Source organism: Ovis aries, chromosome 3, assembly GCF_016772045.2.
Source record: "Ovis aries strain OAR_USU_Benz2616 breed Rambouillet chromosome 3, ARS-UI_Ramb_v3.0, whole genome shotgun sequence".
NCBI classification, from domain to species: Eukaryota; Metazoa; Chordata; class Mammalia; order Artiodactyla; family Bovidae; genus Ovis; species Ovis aries.
In genome coordinates, this window is record NC_056056.1 from 56159520 (window position 1) to 56182293 (window position 22774).

Consider the following 22774-nt stretch of genomic DNA (forward strand, 5'->3'; position numbering starts at 1 on the left):
CATTGAAGAAGTAACTGCAATTTTATATTTCTTAGAAAATAATAAGCTAGTTCTTCCTGGAATCTAAGAAAGAAAGATAACTACAAGTGGTTGGGGGTTATGTAACATTTTGTTTCTGATGCTGAAAGTAGGAGAAATTCCCTGGATTTTTGAAATTTGTTAAAAAAAGTTTTGAAAAAATGAGACCAGATCATGGGCCATGCTGTCCATCTAAGACCATTTGTCATGGTTTAAATGATGCATAAACCAATGGTGCATCTTCCCATCAATGATGTCTTAGAGTCAATAAAACACAGTATTTCCAATCTAGAGTTTACTCAATGCTGACTATCCAGTGCAAATTTAGAAATATATATATTTATGGAAAGAGATGAAGAGGATTTCATTCACTGAAGTCCCTCTTCAGGAGAATCTTGTGTTTGGGCAGAAGAAATGCTTTCATGGGTGATGATAAAGTATTAGGGCCAAGAGCACGGACTCTGGATTGCCTGAGTTTGAATCCCAAGTCAATGGTTTAACTGCCATGTAACTTGGGTTCAATCCCTGGGTCAGGAAGATCCCCTGGAGAAGGGAATAGCTACCTACTCTAGTATTCTTGCCTGGAGAAAAACGTGGACAGAAGAGCCCGGTGGGCTACAGTCCGTGGGGTCACAAACAGTCAGACAGGACTGAGCAAATAACACTTTCATGTTCAACCTTAAACAAGATACTAGCTGCTCTCTGCCTCATTTTTCTCATCTGCAAAGAGAGAATAATGAAAGTGGATCCTTCATGAGGTTGAATGGAGATTAAATATTAATAAAATAATACATACAAAGAATAAAGACTAGTATCTGGCACAGGGAAAGTTTTCAATAAACTGTTACGCTATGGATGTGATGAGAAGAGGAATTTATTTACTCCTAGAATAGATGTAGATGAGAGAGAGATGAGAAATTCAGAGAAGAAATCCAAGTGACAGTAAAAGTTTTTCCTACAGTATGATGGTGCCCTCAGGATTCGCCAAGTAAAATCATGCAAGTGTATTTACTAGTAAAAATGTTAGAAGTGGACACTAGGTGAAACAGGGAAAGCACATGAAGACAGAAATAGAAAGCAGGGCCCTAAGAAATTCTCCAAGAGTTCACAGAATTGAATAGAAGACTATGAATCATCACAGGCCATGCAATTTGGGGCTAGATTTGATAATGCCCAGATTCTCTTTCTGAATTAAAGGTATACACATTTTTCTTTCTCAGAGATGGAAGATCAGTTCCATCTTAGGTGCCTACCCTGGTCAGTTGACGCATTATGCTAAGAAGGACTTTTCTTCTCGTTCTTCAGCCACTTGGTCATGTCTGACTCTTTGCCACCTCATGAACTGCAGTACACCAGGCTTCCTTGTCCTTCACTATCTCCCAGAATTTGTTCTAACTCATGTCCATTAAGTTGGTGATGCCATCCATCTCATCTTCTATTGCCCCCTTTTCCTCCTGCCCTCAATCTTTCCCAGCATCTGAGTCTTTTCCAATAAGTCAGGTCTTCACATCAGGTGGTCAAAGTATTGGAGCTTCAGCTTCAGCATCAGTCCTTTCAATAAATATTCAAGGCTGATTTCCTTTAGGATTGATTGGTTGATCTCCTTGCAATCCAAGGGACTCAAGTCTTCTCCAACACTGCAGTTCAAAAGCATCAGTTCTTCAGTTCTCAGCCTTCTTTATGGTCCAGCTCTCACATCCATACATGACTACTGGAAAAACCACAGCTTTGACTAGATGGACCTTTGTCGGCAAAGCAATGTCTCTGCTTTTGAATATGCTGTCTAGGTTCGTCATAGCTTTTCTTCCAAGCAGCAAGCGTCTTTTAATTTCATGCCTGCAGTCACCATTGGCAGTGATTTTGGAGACCAAGAAAATAAAGTCTCTCACTATTTCCATTTTTTCCCCATCTATTTGCCATGAGGTGATGGGCCCTGGTGCCATAATCTTAGTTTTTGAATGTTGCGTTTTAAGTCAGCTTTTTCACTCTCCTATTTCACCTTCATGAAGAGGTTCTTTAATTCCTCTTCAATTTCTGCCTTTAGAGTGGTGTCATTTGCATAGCTGAGGTTATTGATATTTCTCCCAGCATTCTTGATTCCAGCCTGTGCTTCATTCATCCTAGAATTTTACCTGATGTATTCTGCATAGAAGTTAAATACGCAGGATGACAATATATACAGCCTTGACCTACACCATTCCCAGTTTGGAACCAGTTCATTATTCATGTCCAGTTCTAACTGGTGCTTCTTGACCTGTGTACAAGTTTCTCAGGAGGCAGGTAAGGTGCTCTGGTATTCCCATCACTCTGAGAATTTTCCACAGTTTATTATGATCCACACAGTCAAAGACCTTAGCATAATCAGTGAAGCAGAAGTAGATGTTTTTCTGGGATTCTCTTGGTTATTCTATGATCCAACAGATGTTGGCAATTTGATCTCTTGTTCCTCTGCCTTTTCCAAGTCCAGCTTGTAATCTGGAAGTTCTCAGTTCACATACCATTGAAACCTGTCTTAAAGAATTTTGAGCATTACCTTGCTAGCCCATGAAATAAGTGCAATTGTGTGGTACGTATATCCAGATATAGGTCTAGAAATCTCAGCCAAGATCCAGCTATTCCATCCATTGGCAGAGAAATCAATAGCAGTCAGATGAATTGAAAGTTGTAAAATCCACACTGCTGGCTTGAAAAGTGTTCGTTGAAATATGTAGAAAGGAAAGAGCTCAGATCAACCTTAATAGACACTATTTAAATCTCTCATTATATAGATGAAGAAATTAAAGCCCAAAGTTAACAGAGCATCAGAGGCAGCAGGAGAATTCTGAGCTCTTGGGTGTGTCTGGCCCAGGACCTCTCCTCCCATAATGCTGGAAATGCAGGACATGCCAAGGGATGTAATCTCAATGCAACCTCAGCCACAGCACCATTCTTGCTGCCTGCCCCTGAAACCCCAGAAGAAAACTGAACCAGTTCGGAAATAATTTGCTCCGAGAACATTGACTTCACTAAAATTTCAGCCACCCTCTGCCAAGGCAGGCACATCCACGTGTGTTTCTTCTGAATCCCAAGCCCAAAGGGATTGTCACAAATTGCATCTATTAGAACCCTATCTCAATTTAGCAACAGAATGCAGAAGAGGTTTTAGATCATGCAGCCTCAAAATGAGCAAGCTGCTATTTCTGCTTGAATTGGTAGCTAGTTCTCAAGTTCATCCCCAAGTGGCCTACTGTTCTGTTTCATGCATTTTCTCCAGAAGACTCCTTTTAAATGTAAATATGATAGCTCAGACAGTAAAGAATCTGCCTACAATGCTGGAGATCTGGGTTTGATCCTTGAGTCAGGAAGATTCCCTGGAGAAGGGAAAGGCAACACACTCCAGTATTCTTGCCTAGAGAGTTCTATGGACAGAGGAGTCTGGTGGGCTACAGTTCCAGAGGACGGCAAAGAGTCAGACACAACTGAGGAAATAACACTTTAACTTTCATGCTACTTTCTGAAGGCACCTCCATAAACCATTTTGGACTTCCCTTGTGGCTCAGACAGTAAAGAATCTGCCTTCAATGCAGGAGACCTGGTTTCTATCCCTGGATCCAGAAGATCCCCTGAAAAAAGGGATCATTAACACTCAAGCAGGTTTCAGTTGGTGCAATTTAGAGAACAGAACAGATCCATGAACTTGGGTGAGCAATCCCAGAAATTCTCGAGTGTTGCAGACTTTCTGGTTGGAGAGTATCGGAGGCTGCTTCCTGCTCCTCCTCAGCATCAAGGGAGTGGGGCAGGGCTTGTGGTATTCACAGTGGCAGAAGCGATGCCATTCATCAATCATCATTTTGATTGTAATATTCATACATGTCATTATTGTGTGTAGCTTTCATCCATTCCTTTTCAATGCTGGATAATATTCCATTGTATGCATGTGGCACAATTTATTTATCCACTTGTCTGTTAATAACCACTTAGGTGCTTCCAGTTTGAGTCACTTAGGAACTAACCTGTTAGAAACATTGTGAATTGTTCATACATGTTTCCCGGTACACTTGTGCACACATCTCTGTGGGTATAGCTCCCCAGCAGGTTGCCCTGAGTGATAAGGTAAGAAGATCTTTAACTGTAGTTTTCCAAGACATTCACACCATTTTATGTTCCCTCCAGCATGAATTAGAATTTCCTCTGCTCCACATCTCACCAACAGGTGGTATTGCAATGTTTTATTTTAGCTATACTGGTGAGTTTGTAATGCTCTTCCATGGTGGTTTTATTTTCCATTTCCTTGATGACTAATGAAGTTAAACACATTCTTACATATTTATTGGCCATTTGTATTTCCTTTTTATGAAAAGTGGGTGGAAATTCTTTGCTGATTTTTCTTTTGAATTGTTTATCTTTTCTTATTGATTTGTCATCATTTATGTATTCTGGATACTAATCTTTTGTAAATGATCATTCTTAATCTTTCCCACCCCCTAGTTCGGCTTTTCACTTTCTTATTGATGTGTTTTGTTGAACAGAAGTCCTTAGTTTTAATAGCTGATTAGTTGAATTTATCAGTCTTTCCTTGAGAGAGATTTTGGAGTATTGTTTAAGAAATCCCCGCCTACTATAAGAGCATAAAAATATTGTCCTATATTCAGTGAGAAAAGACTTGGAGTTCTGCCTTTCATATTTAGGTCTTTTATCCCTTAGGCATTCAACTGGAAAATGTCTCAGACTTCTTTGTCCAGTTACTATAGCATCATGGTTTGAGCACTGACTGGGAGGCAGCCTGCCTGTGTTTGAGTCTGTGTTCGGCTCAGTTACTCACTACCTGTGTGACTCTGAGAAGCTGCTTAACTTCTCTGTGCCTCTGGTAAACCAGCTGCAATAGTAGCCACCTTACCAAGTTTTTATGAGATTTAAATGAGTTAATAAATGTAAAAGAGATTAGAATGAGGAAGGCCTGGCACATACTCAATGCTTTATGGCAGTGGTCCCCAACTTTTTTACGGGCTTCCCTTGTGGCTCAGCTGATAAAGAATCCACCTGCAATGCAGGAAACCTGGGTTCAATCCCTGGGTTGGGAAGATCCCCTGGAGAAGGGAAAGGCTACCCACTCCAGTATTCTGGCCTGGATATTCCATGGGCTGTATAGTCCATGGGGTCACAAAGAGTTGGACACAACTGAGCGACTTTCACTTTCCCTTTCCAACTTTTTTGGCACCAGGACCAGTTTTGTGGAAGATAATTTTTCCATGATTTGGGATGGGGAGGGATAGTTTCAGGATGATTCAAGTGTACTACATTTAGGGTTCACGCTCCTATGAGAATCTAATGCCACCACTGATCTGACAGGAGGTAGAGCTCAGGCAGTAATGTGGGTGATGGGGAGCAGCTGTAAACAGATGAAGCCTCACCTGCTGGCCCGCCACTCACCTCTTGCTGTGTGGCCCAGTCCCTAACAGGCCATGGACCAGAACCGAGTCTGTGACTCAGGAGCTGGGGACCCCCTCTTTACAGGACTCAGCGATATCTTTGTTCTGCTTTTAAAGTTCCTCTTCCAGCTCACTCAGACCCCATGATCAGTCCTGGCTACTCCCCAGCAACAGCTAAGAAACAAGACCCTGTGAGGTTTCACGCTGTTGTGATAAATTTTCTGCCAGAAGAGCTTCTTCTCGCTGCATGATTTTCCTGCATGTGTCGATATTTATGTGCTTCACTTGCCATCTGCAGGTGTCTCAGCCTCCTACCAAGAGGACGGCCTAGTTCTGTAGATTTCAAGATCAGAGAGATGTGGAATTCAGTTCTCCCCAAACATTTCTTATGCTCCCTGTGAAGCAAAATAGCTCTGAAAAGAGAAAGATGTCTCAACTTTTATCAATCTGAAGTGCACATTTGAATTTGGGGGGAGTTCACTCTGCATGACCTGTCAGTGTTTTTTTCCCATCCCTGGGTGGCGCCTTTAAGACACCAAAAGTGGCTTCAGGCCAGAAAAGGAGAAGAGCTAATATTTGTTGAAAGAGTTCTAAGTACTTTATACATGCTATTCATTTAATCCTCCCAATAAGTATGAAAAGAAGATAAGGGATGTGCAGACATGCTAGAAGAACTAATATTCAGAACAAGTCTTTCTGGCATCAGTGTGAGAAGGTTTTATTTCATATAGCCTCTCACAGAGCCAGTGTCAGACAGAATTATTCAGAAGAATCTATCTTGCATTATTGAATATTCTACTCTTTTTTTTTAAATTCTGTCACCTCATCTGCCTCCCTGGTCACTTATCCTGGAGCCAGCTTTTGGTTGTATTTAATGCACAACCTGGTCTCCCAGCAAAGTCAGTACCTAAATGTGAGAGCTCATCACACAACTCAGACTGGATTTAGCATCTAAGGTCTCCCTTTCCAAATTGCATGCTAGTGGTTGCCCCTGCAGTCTCTCTCCTAGGACTGGCAGCCTACAAAATTCCTTTTTTTGCACAGATATACTGATGAATATAGGTCAGTTCAAATGGGTTTGTGTGCGCATACATGTGTAAGCAAGGACATAAGTATAACAGCAGTGACTTGATTAATCCAAATGTTTGATCATTTGTTGTCATACAATTGTCTATGTGTTTGTGTGTGTGTGTATGTGTGTGTGTGTGTGTGTGTCACGTGCAATTAAAAGTGAGCAATCAAGATGTGCACTTAATAACATTTCACATAACCTAACTAACTGGTATTAACTAATGAGAATATTTCTGCTGAACTCCACTTTTTTCTTTTTTTTTAATTGAAGTATAGTTTATTTACAATATTGTGCTAGTTTCGAGTGTATAGCAAAGTGATTCAGCCATATATTATACATACATACATATACACATATATGTTCTTTTTTCAGGTTCTCCCCCTTTATAGGTTAGTACAAAATATCAAATACAATTCCCAGTGTTATATAGTAGGTCCTCACTGGTTATTTTATTTATAGTAGTATAAATATAGTATATATGTTAATCCCAATCTCCCAATTTATCCCTCCCCTACTGAATTCCACTTTTAAAAGAATGGAAGTAACTGAAACACTCGCTGCCATTTTTAAGAATTCACTCCAATGAGTACGTTCCAGGTTGTGTCTTTAAACAACTCTCCAGGCTCAATATTCTCTGGCACTGTAGCCTTGGCTCTGGGGTAGACAGATCCCAGACTACACTGCACAAGTCTGGCGCACATAAGAAAATCTTCAACAAATGTTTGTCGTATAAACACTTGAAAGAATGAATTGGATTTGTTGACATGCAGCCCAACCGTCTTTCCATGGCTAGCTCCAGCCCATGCCATTGATTCCTAGAAATAAAAATTAGTGCCCCAAGTTCAGAGAAGCCAAGTCATCAGGTTCAGTCTTACAATCTAACTCAGACTCAATTAAGCAGAAAAGTCAACTCAGTCATTTCAGAAATTATCTAAGTAGCAGGAGTTAAGATTGAAATTTTTCTGTACAACTCTTAACATGGAGCTTCACATGTAGCCAACATTTGATAATTATTAACCGATGACCCTTCAGAAATCTAGATAATTCTACTAACTAAATCCTTCCTTTGCTGAGTCTATTGATTAGTCAAGGCAAACATTCACAGACACACATGCACACCATCCATCCTGCCTCCACTTCTGTCCTTGGCTTTCCCATCTCCATTTGGGAGCTGGTTCCTGAGAGACCAGGTCTAATTCTTGGAAACTGGGCAAATCCCTTCTCTCCAAACCATGTGAGTTTATTTTTCTTCTTGAGAGCTTGGCGAAACTTAAATTCCCACTGTACCCCTTATACAAGAAGCTGTTTCCTGCTGCAGGAACACCATAGCTTCAGCAGAGAGGGCACCAGATTGTGATGGCCTTCTGCCTCAGACCACCCCTTCTGGCCTCTTGCAGTATGCCTTCAGAAGACACTCAAGCAACCCCAGAAGGTAATCAGGAAAGACATGGTACTTGGATGAGAAGAAAACATACGTGCCTATACTCACTGAATTGTTTCACAGGTTTTACAAACCTGGAAGGGCACTGCTAAGAAAGGTATCTGAGCACGTAATGGCAGATCAATCCAAGCATGATACAATCACTTCTGCAGCTGCCACAAGGCAAGAAGCGGACAGTAAAATAAGATATGGCTTAGGCTTTAGGGCCATGTTATAAACTGAACTGAGCCCCTCACAAAATTCATATGTTGAAATTCTAACTCTTAGTACTTAGTAATTCAGAGGATGACCGTATTTGAAGACAGAGTCTGGAAAGAGGTAATTAAGGTAAATTAATAGCAAAAGGGGAAGTGGATGAGATGGTTAGACAGCATCACTGACTCAATGGACGTGAATCTGAGCAAAGTCCAGGAGATAGTGAAAGACAGGGTAGCCTGGGGTGCTGCAGTGCATGGGGTCACGAGTCTGAACAACAAGAATGAGGTCAGGTGGGTGGGACCTGATCCAATCTGAAATGTGTCCTTTTAAGAAGAGAACAGGACACTTAGATACACAGAGAAAGGACCATGTGATGACACACGGAGAAGTCGCCCATCTACAACAGAAAGAGAGGCCTCAGAAGAAAGCAACCCTGCTGACACCTTGGTCTTGGACCTCAGACCTCCAGAAGTGTGAGAAAATAAAATTCTGCTGTTTAAGCCACTTGGTCTGTGGTACTTTGTTATGGCAGTGTGGGTCGACTAATGCAGGCAAGAAAGAGTCTAGGATTAACTGTGACCACCAGCACAATAAATGGACCCCAGAGGCAAAGAGTCATAATTACTAAAGAATAGAAAGTGATTAGAGGAACAGGTACCCATGTTCCTTGTTAACTGAGAAGTTTCCCAATATTTCTATATCAGTTCTAGGTTGCTGGATCACAAACCATCTAAAGCTTAGACACCTTAGCAGCTCAAGCACCTACCATGGATATACTCACAAAGCTGGGAGTCAACCATGTGGGCTGAGGTCACCTGGGCAGCACTTCTGCTGGTCTCTCCTAAGGTCACTCTCAAGGCTGCAATCATCTGCAGCTGGACCAGGAAAGGAGGCTAGAAGATGGCCTTGTTCACACATCTAGCAACTGGAGTTGTCTCTTGGCTGCAGGGTGTGGGTTCTCACAGTCCAGTAGACAGAGAAGAGCTGCTTTCCATGGTGGTCTGGCAAAAGCAATCCAAAGGGGCAAAATCAGAAACAATAAGGTTCTTTGAGGCCTAGATTTAGAAGCCTCACAATGTCAGCTGAAACACATCCACTTGGTCAAAGTAAATCACAGGTTCTGATTCAATGGGAGGAGAATTAAACCCACTTCTTGATGAGAGACACAGTAAAGTTCCAGTGCAAAGGTGTATGCGCACAGGACGGAAGGTACAGCTGTAGCCATCTTTACAAACCTGTTCTTCCACTCCCTTTGGGCTGACTATCAGGATCATTTCCCTGATTATAAGGCAGGTGAAAGCTCTATGCCAGGCATTTAAAAGAACAGGTGCCAGACCCATGTGTGTGAGCATGTCTTAAAGATTAGGAGATTGGTCATCCATCCATCCATTCTGCAAATGCAAATGAAAATCAACTCTGTGCCCAAGTCCCAGGAATACAAAGATGAAAATGACGTCACACCCAGCAAGGATATCAAACTAGTCAATCCTAAAGGAAATCAACTCCGAATATCCATTGGAAGGACAGATGCTGAAGCTGAAGTTCAATACTATGGCCATCTGATGCAAAGAGCCGACTCATCGGAAAAGATCCTGATGCTGGGAAAGATTGAGGGATGAGGAAAAGGGGGCAACAGAGGATGAAATGGTTGGATGGCATCACTGGCTCAATGGACGTGAATTTGAGCAAACTCCTGGTGATAGTGAAGGACAGGGAAGCCTAGCATGCCGTAGTCCATGGGGTTGTAAATAGTCAGACACAACTTAATGACTGAACAACAACAACCAGGTCATAGGGATACAAATAAGTGGATCAAAGCAGATTTGCATACAAAGTAGTCAGTCCTCTGTGCTGTATTCTTCTAGGAAAGAGAAGACCAAGAAAGAGTTCATAAAGGAGGTGACTCTTGCCTTAAGTTCAGACAGATAAGGGGCCTGCTAGGTAAATTAGGTAAGAGGGTAAAGGTTTGGAAGAGAGAAAATGCTTGAATAGGAGGTCATATTCATGCACTGGTAAGGCAGGCAGGAGACTTCTCTGCCGTGACAAACAGCCTGAGTTTTCTCTGTAGGCTACAGGGAAACATTACAGATACTCAGATTTGGGTTTGTTATACTCATACTTGCAACTTGGAAAAAATGTGCAGGGTTTCTAGGGCAAGGGGACCGGTGAAGGGGGACTTTTCCTTTAAGGCATTGTGATTACAAACGACAGAATGCAACTCTGACCAACAGAAGCAGGAGAATTAATAAAAGGATTTGGAGAATCTCACAGGGTTGAGGGGACTAGAGAACCAGGCTTGTAACCCCCAGAAAAGGGACAGCTGCAGAAAGTGTGAAGATAACACCTACTCAACTCTCTGCCTCCTACTGCACATGGCTACTATCTACACAAGGATTCTAGCCATTCCTCCCATTTTGTTAGTTTCCAGGCTTTGGAAGAGAAATTCCAGTTGACTGAGTTAATGTTGTATGCTACTGCCTGACTGTGCCAGGGCTTAAAAGAGAATCCCCATGTTACTCAGAGAGGTCTGGGGTGGGAGGCTTGGTATCCCCACTTTTGCTCCACAAGACAGAGGGGTAATTCCCCAGAAGGAATCCAAGGTGATCTTAGAAGGGGGAATGAAAGTTCAGCAGCCCCAAATCAACAATATCCATTATAGGGTCATTCAAAGAGCCTTGGAAGTCCCACCTGCTTCGCTGGGACAGAGGATGTCCAGAGCAAGAGAATAAACAACAAAGCTTCAGGTGACCAGGACTTTAATTCAGTCCAACCTAGATGCTGTGGTCTCAACTCTAGCACCTTCCTGATGTAACACAGAAGTCAATCAGTTTGTTCAGATTTATTTTTCTTCATCAAAACACAGAATGAAATACCTAACTCAATTTTTCCTTCGTAAGTACTTCTTTTGACAAAGTTTGAAGAGGTCATCTCTTTGTCACCAAGTTTCCAAAGGACTGGAGACTAACTTTGAACACGATCTTGTAAGTACACACACATTCACACCCCAGGAGCTCTTCCAGGAAGAGGTTGGTACACAATATCTAGTTTTTTTGAAATTATTCTGACCTCCCCCTGCAAAATAAAGCATTCATTTCTCTTAAACAATTTCCTAATAGCATTCAGAAAGACAAGAGCTCAAGACCTTCCCATGAAAGTAATGAAGATAGCAGTTAATACCCCAAGGATATACAATGAACTGTGGTGTCAGAGAAGACTCTTGAAAGCCCCTTGGACAAAAAAAAAAAAAAAAGAGAGACCAAACCAGTCAATCCTAAAGGAAACCAACCCTGACTACTTATTGGAAGGACTGATGCTGAAGTTGAAGCTTCAATACTTTGGCCACCTGATATGAAGAGATGACTCATTGGAAAAGGCTCTGATGCTGGGAAAGATTGGGGACAGGAGGAGAAGGGGATGGCAGGATGACATGGTTGGATGGCACCACCAACTCAATGGATATGAGCTTGAGTAAACTCCGGGAGATAGTGAAGGACAGGGAAGCCTGGTGTGCTACAGTCCATGGTGTCATAAAGAGTTGTTATGTGGGCAGGGTCAGACATGGTGATTGAATAATACCATAGGTCATCAGCTTCTAATTCACCATTAATCCTCAGTCAATACTACTAATATAATGCTTTGCAATGCCACTAGCTTCCCTGGTTGTTCAGATAGTAAAGAATCTGCCTGCAATGGGGGAGACTTGGGTTCCATCCTGGGTTGGGAAGAGCCCCTGGAGGAGGACATGGCAACCCACACCAGTATTCTTGCCTGGAGAATCCCCATGGACAGAGAATCCTGGCAGGCTACAGTCTATGGAGTCACAAAGAGTTGAACATGACTCAGCGACAAAGCACAGCACAGAGCACAGGGTAAGATTCTACAAATCATTATCTGAAGAAGTGGTTTATTTCCCACTTGGCTAAAGCTGCTTCCAAGGATGTAGACAATTTCCCTCACTCCAACACTCTCCAAATGTAATCAACTTGCTGAACAAGTGAGGGCAGAGCCAGTTTCTGAAGTAGATATTATGGAACCATGGACTTTGAGTATCTGGCCAACTTGTTATCAGTTACGGAGTCTATGAAAGAATAGCAATGATTGATTTATAAATCTTGCTCTAATTTTAAACTTTAACACAGAGTCCCAGAAATGACTTTAGAGGTTTTTTATCTCCAACGACCTCCATTTAACAGCCATGGAATCTTGTGATAAGTATTTTGATTTTCATGCCCTTCTATTTACTAGTTTACAAAGTTAACAATATCCATTCTGTCTACCCTAAGAAATTTCTCAAAAGGGTAAAATGAAAACAGAGTATATAGACTTGAGAAACTGTATCTCCCATGTGAGTAAATGGGAGGAGGCATTTGTGACTATGCTGACATTTTCATAGCTCTATTGAGACATTTTTTAAAAAGCATCATATTGCTCTCACTGAGCAGAAACTCCAAATTACAGTTTCTCAATCTTAGCTTGCTAAGAAGCAAACTCTCTGGCCCTAAGAACCTTGAAAGACAAAGTGGTTTAAAGCCATTTAAAGTGGATTAAGTCATTTATTGTACTTGGAACAGCCTCCAATGAGAGCTAGCAGTAAGAACCACCCTCCTCATGAGTCTGAATTGTATCCTCCCTTCCTTCTGTCTTTCTGCTCTTACCTCCATTTTTCCCTCATTCTTTCCTGGCTTTCTCCTTTCACTCACCAATTTATGCAATCATTCACCACCTCTTGCACTGTCTCTATCACTGAGTCTCTACCATGTTCCAGGTGCTACACCTGGGCTGGGTTTCACAGAATGGGTCAGATCTTCACCAGCTGAGGGATCATGGGTGAGGTGTTACTGACAAGTGCTCCAGAAATATACACTTCATTACTCCACCCCTGTAGACAATACCTTTCATTTCATTTTAAACTATAAGCAGCGCTGTTGCATTCACTATATAAATGATCGTTTCTACAGGATTTTTACTCTTGTAATCAAACCCAACATATACAGACTAACCCCACATACAAAGTAACTAATAGGGAAACAAGTGATCAAGTCTTATATACTCAAACCATCTGTTAGTTCTCCAGCTTACAGTAAGTGATCTTGTAAACTGTTTTCAATGATTTAACTTTAAAAATCAATTTAACATCTAACTAGGTGGTAGGGACTCTATTAAGGACTAAAAATATAAAGATGAGTGAATCAGAATCACTTCTCCCAACAAGCTCAAGTGACAGACAAGAGAATTGGTAATGTAATGTGATAAGAACTTCAGCAGAGAAAGGCATAGAATGCCATGAAACACAAGTGAGGGAACGAATCACTTGCCAGGGAGAAATCAGGCAAAGCTACAGAGAGGTGGTATTATTTAAAAAAAAAAAAATTAAGAAGCAAATGAAAGAATGAGCTCCCATTTCTGTGGTCCAGAGATGAGTTTCCCAGGCCCCTTCTATGTGTCTGCTCTACCCTCTTTGTGAGTAGTCTTGGAGCAGCATGCCCGGATTCCATGCCCTCCCCCTTCCTTGCTCTGCCCCTTCACCCAAAGTCAAGAGTCCAGGGAGCCCATGAACTCTAAGCTGAAGAGAATGGGCACAATAAGATTGGAATTAGGTTCTACACATTTAAGAATCTTAGGCAGGGGAGGGCCAGAGGGTAACAGCACTTAACATTTTCTGATCTCTTACTTCCCAAACATGTTGGGGATCTTAAAAACCAAAGCTCAGTCCATCCTTGTGGCAATGAGTAATTAAAGAAATATCTTGAATTAAACTAATGTTTATTGACTATCCACTGTGTAACAGTACCAGGTACAGTGATAAATAAGATAGGTGACATTCCTGTTCTGATACTCTATCCTCTCATGGATTTTATCCACAGAGGGCTAAAGCAATTCATCCAGAGGTACAGAGCTAGGAAGTGGTAGAGCTAGGACTGAAACCTTGCTCTTTCTGACTCCAAGTCCTACACTTTCAACACTCCTGAAATAAAGTCAAAACCAAACAAATCCTGTGTGAGCTCACAGGAGAGAGGTAAACAACCAAGGGAATCAGAGTCCAACTCACCCCTTGACCCAGGCATTGGCAGTTTCCGCGGTATGATTAGATGTCTACGTCTGGGGTTTCGTAAGCTGCCCAGATTATTTTAAGAACCAGTGTCCTAGGTGTCACAGGGAGCTGCTCTGGGGTTCCTTAGAGGAAGGAAAGGAGGGGGCCAGTTTTAAACAGGTCCCTTGACTCTCACTTGAACCTGAACATTCCCACTTTTATCTTATTCATATCTTGGACCTATGCCTCAGGTTGCCACTAAAGAAAGAACTCTGATGCTAACAAAATAAACAAATTTGAACCACTCTCTCAAGGTTCTCAGATGTAAAACATCCATGGAGTTTTTGCATCAAGAAAACTTTCTCTCGGCATCCTTTTGGATGTTACATACTGGTACTTTGGTTATGGGCATTCTTATATGCTATTGTAGAAAAGGGAAAAATTGCTTGAATTATTAGAAAAATGTCATAACTTAGCAAAAGTGTCAATGAATGCCATAAACCTAGAGTTTATACTGCTGCTGCTGCTAAGTCACTTCAGCCGTGTCTGACTCTGTGTGACCCCATAGATGGCAGCCCACCAGGCTCCCCCGTCCCTAGGATTCTCCAGGCAAGAACACTGGAGTGGGTTGCCATTTCCTTCTCCAATGCATGAAAGTGAAAAGTGAAAGTCAAGTCGCTCAGTCGTGTCCAACTCATAGCGACCCCATGGACTATAGACTATCAGGCTCCTCCATCCACGGGATTTTCCAGGCAAGAGTACTGGAGTGGGGTGACATTTCTTTACATATTCACTTGGTGCATATTTATGGGACATCTACTATGTTCTAGATGATGAGGACCAGTCAATCCTAAAGGAGACCAACCCTGACTATTCATTGGAAGGACTGATGCTGAAGTTGAAGCACCAATACTTTGGCCACCAGATAGGAAGAGCCGACTCATTGGAAAAGACCCTAATTCCCTGATTGAGGGCAGGAGCAGAGGGTGGCAGAGGATGAGATGGTTACATAGCATAACTGACTCAACGGACATGAGTTTGCGCAAACATTGGGAGATAGTGGGGAACAGCAAAGTCTGGTGTGCTGCACTCTGTGGAGTCGAAAAGAGTCAGACACGACTTAGCGTCTGAACAACAATCAGATGATGAGGATACCACTATGAGGTTGAGAGACACAGGGACTTTCAGGTAGCATATATTCTGATCAGTTCAGTCCAGTCCGTTTGCTCAGTCATGTCCAACTCTTCGCGACACCATGGACTGCAGCACGCCAGACTTCTCTGTCCTTCACCAACTCCCGAGCTCATATTTTCTGATGGGGGAGACAAATGGACAAATATACAAGGGAGATAGTGTTTAATCATGCACATCTTTCAGTCCTGGGTCCTGTCTACCTGGAGTCCTCTAGAAGAGGGCTTAGGGTTCCTCCTCGGTCCTCTTAAACACTGAGTAGCCATTTTCCCTCTTGATGGGGACTGGGATAGGCACTCAGAGGCTCAATTCATGTGGGTCAGCTGGCATGTGTGGCCTCTATCTTCAAAGGCTTACCAAAGATCTGATGGAGTCTGGAAACCAGCCTGCCTATGAGGAGGGACAGGCCTTGGGTTTCTGGACATCAGAGTGTCCTTTGATAACAAGGAATCTAAATTATCTACACTTCACTAAGGCTGCTTGGCCTTTAAAACAATTTTGAAATGTCCACAAGCTTCCCAAGTGGCACAGTGGTAAAGAATCCTCCTGCCAATGCAGGAGATGCAAGAGAGGCAGGTTCAATCCCTGGGAGATCCCCTGGAGTAGGAAATAGCAACCCACTCTGGTATTCTTGCCTGGAAAATTCCAGGGACAGTGGAGCCTGGTGGACTACCGCTCAAAGGATCGCAAAGAGTCGGACACAAGGAAGCACAGGGAAGTCGGACGCAACAGAAGCCCATATTCTGAGGGGTGGTCATTTCCATACATCCCATTGCTTCAGTCCTGTAAGAACAGACATCTGATCTATCAGATGTTTGGAATTCAGCCTGGAGAGAGGATCTGCATCTTTATCTGGATGAACATTCACAAACAATTTGAGCTTAACTGGTATACTCATACGTCACACAATCTGATTTCAAGGCTAGAGATAGGTGTTAAGGCAGAGGGCAACCACCTATCATCTAACAAGTGGATATATAAGAAAAATGTATAATAAGCACATCAACAGCTGGCTTGTAAATGAGAATGTAAAGGTAGTTCAAGCTCCATGGAGACAATCTGTTCTCCTAAACACTGTCTCATTCTTTAACATTCTTTTGTAGCCTCAACAAGAAGGATACCTTTCTTCTTGTGGATATGATCACAAGTTTTAAATGAATAAAGTGAAAATTAATGGGATTTTTTTTCTTTAAATGACTGTATACAAACTTCAAACAGTTCTTTCGTAGTCAAATCAATGCCATGAGAAATTTTCAGACTCAGAACTTTCATTTCACTGGGTTCATCTCCCAGATTAAAAGACTTGTTCATAAGACAGCATTTATTATTTTCTTCTCCTACTAAATAAAAAGTTATACTCACTTCAAAGTTGAAAAAAAAATTAAAGGCACCAAGAAACAAGTTAAAGTCACCCAGAAAAGTTTAGATAGAAATACAAATAAGAACAATTTGGAGTCTTTTCCTCCAGTCTTACATATTATGTAATATTTTTAGATGAATAACGATTCTGTTAAGAACCTGAATTACGTACACATCAGGGCAGAGTTCCATAATTAGTGGCAGGGGTGAAGATGGAAGATGCTCTCTGACTACTGAATTGGCAAGATCAGAAATGAATGGCGCCATAAAGATCCCAAGTCTTTCATTAATGCTTAAAGCTGAGGCTTTATTTATAAGGAGATTCTAAATTCTAGTCTGGTCTCACCTGGCTGCCTTTGATAGAGGTAGCCTGCTTGTCATGCTCATGAAGAAAAAAGTCCCAAGCTCCATAAAGACTTTTCCCCCCACACCTAAAGGAAAGAGAAAGATATTGGCAAGTCAGGGGCAGAATTGGGGCAAACCCTAAAAAACTTCTTTCCCTTTGGGATCGGCTGAGCTAAAGTCAGGATTGACTATTCCAGCTGCACTCAGAGCAGTGACTGCACAGGGACAGGTGATGTCCAGAGGCAAAGTTGCTGCCCAGATTTTAAGCAGCCTAGACCATTGTCTGTGCCTTGCGTGCACGCATGCTAAGTAGCTTCAGTCATGTCCAGCTCTTCTCAACCCTGTGGACTGTAGCCCGCCAGGCTCCTCTGTCCATGGGATCCTCCAGGCAAGAATACTGGAGTGGGTTGCCATGCCCTCCCCCAGGGGATCTTCCCAACCCGGGATTGAAACTGTGTCTTATAGTCTTCCGTATTGGCAGGTGTGTTCTTCACCACTAGCACCACCCGAGAAGCCCTTGTCTATACACTGCTTTCCAAACTTGAGCCAGCATCAAAGTGTATATGAAATATGTGTGTGTGGGTTTAGTTGTGAAGTTGTGTTTGACTCTTTTTGTGACCCCATGGACTGTAGCCCACCAGACTCTTCTGTCCATGAAATTTCCCTAGCAAGAGTACTAGAGTAGGTTGCCATTTCCTTCTCTGGGATCTTCCTGGACCAAGGATAGAACTCACATCTCCTGCATTGGCAGGTGGGTTCTTTACCACTGAGCCACCAGGGAAGTATACATGATAATACATTTCTGTTTGTTTCTCTTTTGTTAAAAAAAAGAAAAGAAAAAAGACTCCCTCCGAGGGTTTTTAAACCACAGATTGCTCAGCTCCCACCTCAGAGTCTCTGATTCAGTAGACCTTGGGCGGGGCCTGAGTACTGCATTCCTATCAAGTCACCCCAACACCAGAGTCCCAGGACCACTCTTTGAGAACCACAGGTCTACACTGAAACTTGCTCTGTGGATCACAGGTTCAGAACTCAGGCTTAAAAGGCAGACAGACCTGATTTTCTTTCCTGGCTCCATCACCTATAACAATGTGAGCCTGGGTGAGTAATTTAATTAATCTGAGCCTCTGTTTCCTCATACATCATAAAGGGATAATAAGGTTATTCCAAGAAATGGAACATATAGTTTATGCTGTGTTAAGCAGATTACCCAGCTCACAGTAAATACTCAATACATGATTTTGTATTATTTTAAGTTTCACCTTAGCCTCCTGGAATCTTTCTGTATCTGTTAGTACGGATCCCTCAACCCTCTAAAATGCTGGCTCACTCCCCTCCTTTCCAACCGCCTGGTGTGGAGGAAAGCACCTGCCCCCACCGTGCCTCCCAACTCAGCTAGCAAATGCCTCTGACCAAGCTAGTCCTCTGCTGCCACCTTGTGCCCTGAACTCACCTAACAACTTGCAGGTTGATCTATTCAGCAGGTCCCTGGGGCTGCAATCCCAAAACAGAGGTTTTTCTTTGCAAAGGAGCCAGAGGCGGTGCCCACTCAGGCTGCAGGTGGTTAGGAGGATCCTGAGGAAGTCTTCTCAGCCAGATCAATCAAAAGGGCCATGCTTCCAGAAGACTTCAAAACAACACAAGTGATCAGGACCAGGCAACTGCTGATCCCCAGGCAGGAATCTGGAGGCTTCCACTGACCTCACACCTGTCCTGGCCAGCAGCCTTCAGAGCAATACCTCCGCCTGTGGTCATTTCTGAGGATTCCTGGGAACCTCAGAGTTTATATCTTCAGATCCCTCTTGCTGCTGCCAAAGACATATCGGGAACAAGGTTATTACAGGGACCCCGGAGGTCCCATGCTGGAACCTATTTCTGATGGACTGCTCATCATGCTAAGTTTCTGGGATAAGCCCAGTGCTTAAGTAGGAAAAGACACAGGACACGCATGTTGGCAGTGAAATGAGTCTCCGAGATGCTCTTTCCATCTTGTTTTTCATTCCCATTGCAAGCAGTTCACTAAGGTGTTACAGCTCAACAGGAATTGTGGTTATTCAGTCACTAAGTCATCTCCAACTCTTTGCCACCCCATGCAGCATGCCAGGCTTCCATGTCTTCCACAATCTCCCGGAATTTGCTCAAATTTGTGTTCATTGAGTCGGTGATGCCATCCAACCATCTCATCCCCTGCCACCCCCTTCTCCTGCCCTCAATCTTTCCCAGCACCAGGGTCTTTTCCAATGAGTCAGCTCTTTGCATCAAGTGACCAAAGTATTAGAGCTTTAGCTTCCCTGATAGCTCAGTTGGTAAAGAATCCACCTGCAATGCAGGAGACCCCGGTTCGATTCCTGGGTTGGGAAGATCCGATGGAGAAGGGATAGGCCACACACTCCAGTATTCTTTGGCTTCCCTTGTGGCTCAGCTGGTAAAGAATTTGCCTGCCATGTGGGAGACCTGGGTTCAATCCCTGGGTTGAGAAGATCCCCCGGAGAAGGGAAAGGCTACCCACTCCAGTATTCTGGCCTGGAGAACTCCATGGTCTGTATAGTCCATAGGGTCGCAAAGAGTCAGACACGACTGAGCAAATTTCACTAACATTTAAGATTCAGCATCAGTCCTTTCAATGAATATTCAGGGTTGATTTCCTTTAGGATTGACTGGTTTGATCTCCTTGCAGTCCAAGGGATTCTCAAGAGTCTTCTCCAACACCACAGTTCAAAAGTTTCTTCAGCAGTCAGCTTTCTTCATGGTCCAATTCTCACATCCACACATGACTACTGGAAAAACCATAACTTTGACTAGACAGATCTTCGTCGACAAAGTACTGTCTCTGCTTTCTAATATACTGCCTAGGTTTGCCATAGCTTTCCTTACAAAAAGCAAGTGTCTTTTAATTTCATGGCAGTGATTTTGGAGCCCAAGAAAATAAAATCTGTCACTGTTCACACTTTTTCCTCATCTATTTGCCATGAAGTGATGGAACTAGATGCCATGATCTTAGTTTTTTGAATTCTCAATGGGGGAGAAAATGCAAATTGCTTTATTTCTTAACTACTTTATCCTTCCCTGCTGGAAAGCAGAGCTCTTAATGAGAGTTTGAACATAACTCATAACTTTGAGGACACTTCTAGTTATTATAACTTACCTGGGCCAGTTTTAAACTCTTCTCATATTCTCCTATCCCATCTTTTCGCTACGTTCGGGGCCCCTGACTCCTGGAGCAGAGGAAACAGAGGAAGACCTGGCCTAGCTTGGGGTGCCTCCTTCCCCCTCACTCTGCAGGCACGGGAGGAGGTAAAGGTCAGAGGGCTATGCCCCTCTACTCAGCTTCCATTCTCAGAGCCCTCTCTCCATTCGCAGCTTTCTTAGAAAGGACAAACTGACCCCTTGGCAGGAAGTCAAGTGCTGGCTCTCCCTCAGGGACCCACCAGGGCTGTTTGGAGAGTGCTCTCAAGACCTCCTGGGCATAGTGCCCTGTAGGAGGGTGGGCTCCAGCAGCTCCCGACCATCTACCTCCACCCCCTGTCCCAGGGACCAACACCAGAAGTGGGCCCAAGGACAGTTTCTGCCAGGATCTCTGGAAGCCTTGGCTTGGGGTCTTGTGCATTACTTCTGTTCAGTTTCCTTTACCCACAGGAAACACATCTTTACCCAAAGAGAAACATGAATGCAGGCTGTTTCCATAACCACGCTCAACCCCCCAAAACATGGCCAGGACAGATCAGTAAGGAGCATCCTTCCAGAAAATGAAAAGCTGTCTGTCTCTTCTTGCAGGTCCCCCAAAATCTTCACAGGTGATGTACTTGGAGACTTGCCTTCACCCAACACCCCACTTCACCTCCACTGGAGAGAGGAGAGATTCACTGTCTCCTTTCCCCAACAGGGAGGGCAAGGAAGCACCTCTCCTAAGGGCCCTCATGCCCTGAGGCTCCCAACACTGATAGCTCTCCCTCCTTGTGTTCTCTCCTCCCAGATCAATAAACTTCCCGCTGAGTGGGGAGTGAAGAATGTCACCCAGACAGCTGCCACCTCTCAGGAAGGCGAGGCTAGGAGTGGGGTGCACTTTGGGCTTCTCTCTTTAGAATGTGGGTTATTTGGTACCCCCTTCATTCTCATTTTTTGGGCCTCTAGGTACCAATTCTGGGCAATTGACAGGTCCCACTCAGCATCTGCTCCCTAGACAGTTGGGTCCAGCACTCATGCAGGCCCTGAATGGAATAAAGGCAAAGCATTGATTCTTCTCCAGTGGCTGCCGCTAGTCGAAAGCTTGATGGGCTTCTTTAAGACTTGGTGGTGGTGGTTGGTTTAGTCACTAAGTCACGTCCAACTCTTGCAACCCCCACGCCATGGACACCGAGCTTCTCTGTGCATGGGATTCTCCAGGCAAGAGTATTGGAGTGGGTTGCCATTTCGTCCTCCAGCTGATCTTCCTGACCCAGAGATTGAAGCCACGTCTCCTGTACTGGCAAGCAGGTTCTTTACCCATAGCACCACCCTTCCCAGCCTTGTGACCAAGGCTTCAAAGGAGTAGGGGTGAGGATAGGTGGATGGCACAGATAATTTTGGGTGAAAGGAGGAAAGTTCCAGAATAAGAGCCCATGGTCAAGAAGAGTGCGCTCATTTTGGCAGCAGTTAGCAGTCAGAAGCATGAGTCCTGGGTGTCAGGGCAGAGGCTGAGAGGAAGTTTGTAGATTAACAGTTAACCAACAGAAAACACACTCATTGACTTCACATTTTTTCCTCCTTATACAGATACAAACATGCCCAGATGCAATATAGGAAAATCGCTCCTCAATGCCAAAACTTTCTGAGGGAAAAAAAGAAAAACCTCCTGAACTAGTTTTAACCATCTTTGTATTGTTCTAATTTGTCTTGGAAGCAAAGAAACTTTCTTTTGTGAACTCGGGGCTTCAAAGCCTGCTTTGTTTTCATGCATGGTATTGATCTGGATTCTCCGGAGGGTGTCTTGACATCTCTCCACACCTTCCCTGATTAATCCAGCAAGTCCAACAGGCCCTCCTCCACTGACAAGGAGAGGGAGGTACAGAGAAACTCAGAGCCTCCTCAGAGGTAACAAAACCTGTTCACAGTGGAGCATGAGCTGAATACTAAGTCAACACCCAGGGCTGTGTGGGCGCTTCTAAACATCTCAGTATCCCAGCTCTGAGAAAGCACTGAGGTCTCTCTGGTGAAAGGAACCATGGAATTTTCATGTTTTTTGCTTCCTACCTGACATCACCTCTTGGAAGGCAGCCCCTTGTTTCTCTTCCCTGAGAGAGAACTGGACAAGCCGTCCAGGATCCTAGTTCCCAGCCTGGCCTCATTACCCCATGGATGGCCCCCTGCCAGGTCCCCTCTCGTGGCATCAGTTTCCACATCTGTCAAGCAAAAGGCTGAAAGGTTTCTCCAGTTCAGCTCAGCTGCTTCTTCTCTCTGATGCAGTGTCTGATTGAATCCTTCCTTTGACAAGCCACAGGAGTCTTACCTCAATCATCCCAGGCTTCTAGAACAAAACAGGAGAGGCAGTGGCTTCAACAACAGGCATTTAGTCCAGGACAGGTCTTTAGAAAGACATTAAACCCTGGCGTGTCTGAAGGAATAGAGAGGAGAGAGAAGCTTACCAGATTGGTTTCAACAAAAATATCTTACATACCTGATAAATATTTATCAGTCCAAAAGGGATAAACTTATTCCACTTATATGTCTGATAT